The sequence below is a fragment of the Triplophysa rosa genome, linkage group LG14, assembly GCF_024868665.1.
Source record: "Triplophysa rosa linkage group LG14, Trosa_1v2, whole genome shotgun sequence".
Taxonomy (NCBI): Eukaryota; Metazoa; Chordata; class Actinopteri; order Cypriniformes; family Nemacheilidae; genus Triplophysa; species Triplophysa rosa.
Window position 1 is genome coordinate 23551013 of NC_079903.1, and position 3416 is coordinate 23554428.

The 3416-nt window shown below is 35.5% G+C and overlaps 1 protein-coding gene across 2 annotated transcripts in view; it reads left to right on the top strand.

The window, feature by feature from the left end:
* sik3 (SIK family kinase 3) overlaps positions 1 to 3416 on the top strand; it is a 49113-nt gene that overhangs the window by 18171 nt on the left and 27526 nt on the right. The window lies entirely within an intron of this gene.

Here is a 3416-nt window from a genome sequence, read left to right on the forward strand (position 1 = left end):
ATTTTACACTTTTTAATCAAATTTTAATAATGAATTAATAAATAATAATAAATTACTGGTAAACTTCCTGTTAACTGTCTTAGCTTCTATGGTTTGCACTGGCTGTACACATGGAAAAGAGTTTTCATGTTTGACGTATAGATTTGGCTCACAATAATTTCTACACTTGAATTATACATAGGCACAGTTGTCAAATGATATTTTTAATTATACCATAAGGTGGCGCTAATCGGTAATGATTAAATTGCGGTTTTGCACATGACAAAAACATTTGGTTGGTTTGTTTTATAATATAGTAATGACATAACTTTATGGCAACCAAAACGTATTACTGTAAATAATTTAATTCATTATTATATAATCTATTATCAATTACATGTATAGACTTACTACTATTACTATATATAATATAATTGACTATACATGTAATTTTAATTTAATCTTTTTCATTTTGGCTAGTTAAACAGAAAGTGGCTGTAACAAGTTGATGTGTTACTGTGATGTAAAAATATATGTTGGCATGACTTACTGATCGCATGACTTTTTAGTGTTATTACATTGTCAAAAAAACCATTTAGTGCTGCTGAGTTTCTTTATGAACAACCCCCAGGCTTCTTAGAAATCACATGGCTAAGAGACCACGCACATTCTTAATTTAGTCTTAACTGAATGAGCGAGAGCGTCAAACTGGCAGGAAGTCATTAGTTTTCAAAGTGAGCAGGCGGCCAGCAGGAGTTTTGACTAGAAGGGACACAGCAGACTCCACTGGGCATGCGCTCTTCAGTTGATTCATATTTGTTTTTATTGTAAGGTTAGGTTTAGGTTTATTGCTCCTGTATGACATGTGGCTTTACTGCTCCCTGAACTCTCTGTAAGTCTCTTTGGATAAAAGCGTCTGCTAAATGACTCAATGTAAACGGATCCTCAACAAAACCAGATTTAATGATCACAGTCTGACAATATAGAGAAAGACAGACACAGACAAACATGAAGAATGAGTTTATCGTTGGGTTCTCTGTTGGCTGTGCTCTTCTTCTCCTCTGGACTCCTCTACTCCAGCATCTCTCTCTCTCTCTCTCTCTCTCTCTCTCTGTTCTCCATCTCTCATGTGATATCTCAAACGCTTCATTATACATGCAATCAGAGGCAGATTAACCATATGGGCAATTGGGCGAGTGCCCAGAGGCACCAGGACTTTAGGGCACCAAATAAACCCGCAATACAAAATATATTTTTTTATAAATGTACATAAGCACTTGTTTTTTAAGACTTAAGTCACGCATCTGCGCTAAATAGGCGTGGCACCATGTGCGGGAATACCCCCACTTCAGATAAAAATGGTTCTGTCCAGTGTTGCCAACTTTTGCGAGACAAATATGCAACTGCAGCTCCAATAACAAGCCCAACATTATTCATGATCATCAATGTAATTTATTATCAATTATTTATTATTAATGAACGAGCCTGGGTCATTTTAAACTGACACTACCCTGTTTGAAAAACAAACATCAATTATTTTACAGAAATTAATTGAAAATCTCTGATGTGAGCAGTATAGGCCTGGAGAGATGGAAAAGGAGAAGATATAATGACCACTTAACGTAGCTGTAACAGCCACACATTTATAATAAAGTCAAACTGAACTATATGCATTTGATGTATACTTTTTTAAAATTATATTCTGCAATGATCAATACATTTATTTAATACAATAAAAATGTTTGATGTTTACCTTATAGCCTAATAAATAGGGTCATCCCTCCCTACCCCTTTGCTGCACCGTGATCAGATCTGAACGTTTCGTTCATTTTCACATTTCATTCTAATCGTCACAGATGTAATACATTTAGTTTAGTTGGTAGAGGAAAGGAGGCGGTGTGTTTGAGGACAAATGACGCTATTCACACGTGCTTAGGCTTGAATAACGCTGTGTAGCCAAACGCGCTCACCTACACTTTTAACATGTTTAATGATGTAGCCCGGTTATAAAATGCTTTTTATCTTTATGTGAATATTTCATCTGTTTAGTATATTTACCTCCGATTACCCAAAGAGCGCCGATGATTACGTGAAGAGACCACTGTAACATTCTTGGCTTCTCTATGTTGTGTTACGTGCTTAGATCAGTGGTGGGGGGATCGATCCTGAAGTATCGATACTTTCGATACTGAGGTTGTATCTGATTTTATTTATTTACTAATGTAGCTAATAATTGTATAATGAAGAAAAACTATTTCCCATACACCTAGTTCTGCACACGTTGCTCCTCCCTGCCCTGCCGTGTTTTGTAGTCCGCTATCACGTGACTCAGCAGCATTAAGCGCAAGCGCGCAGACGCAGCTGCAGCCAGTGAAAAGAAGAGGAGCATCGTGTGGAGTTTTATCACCTCGGTGAATAAAAACACTGCGAAATGCGATATATGGCAGTGGGACTTTGGGGGTAAAAAGCCAAAGATTGAAAGTACTTTATTGTGTTAGACAGAAAGTCAATAAAGTGTTTAAATAATAGTGTGCACTTTGTTTATAAATTCACTTAAAAAAGTGTAATGAAAAGGAAACATGTTAATTTGTTCTATTATTTTGTCTAAACATAACACTGAACAAAAACGGAAAAGCAGTTTTAAAATCTTTGTTCGTGAATAATAATTTTGTCCACTTTGTTTTTTTTTTAAGCTAGAGAAGTAGTACTGGGATAACGAGAAATTGTTTTGTTATATATCGTTTTTCAGTTCTGTTAATCTGTTATTGTTACTATTTTCCAGTAATAATTTGGTGCAAAGTTCATGTTTGCAAATTCGATTGCAGGAATAAATAATATTAATAGTAATAATAATATTAATAAAATTAATAAATAATAAATAGATTTATTTGGTTTAAATGATGTCCAGTGTTTTAACATCTACATGATTAGTTAGCCTACAGGCACATTAAGAGCACAAACCACAACATATTTTAGTGGTCATGAAAATGTATTCAGATTTAGCATAATGATGCATTCATCTGATAAATCATGACATTTCATTTACAGGAAAGTAAATGTAAGTTCAAGTGAATGCTTTTTAAAAGTAAAAAGTATTGGCATCGGTATCGAAATCGGCAATACTGGCACTGCATTTACTTGGTATCGGATCGATACTAAATTTTACAGTATCGCCACCACTAGCTTCGATCTGTTGTGTGACCTCCTGCGGCGCCGCCCGTGACATCATAGTACCGCGAGAGTGATCGACAGTAGACGTCTCTGTATGCTTTCAAATAGCTCTCACAGTGCTGTGATGTTATGCTCTGCCGCATGTAGTACAAAAAGCCTACCTTCGAGCAGACAGTGTTAATGGATTGAACAAAACAGCGACCATAGTTGTAAAGAAACAATGTTGCTTGTCAGGTTCAGAACAAGCAACCATATTTTTTAAAATA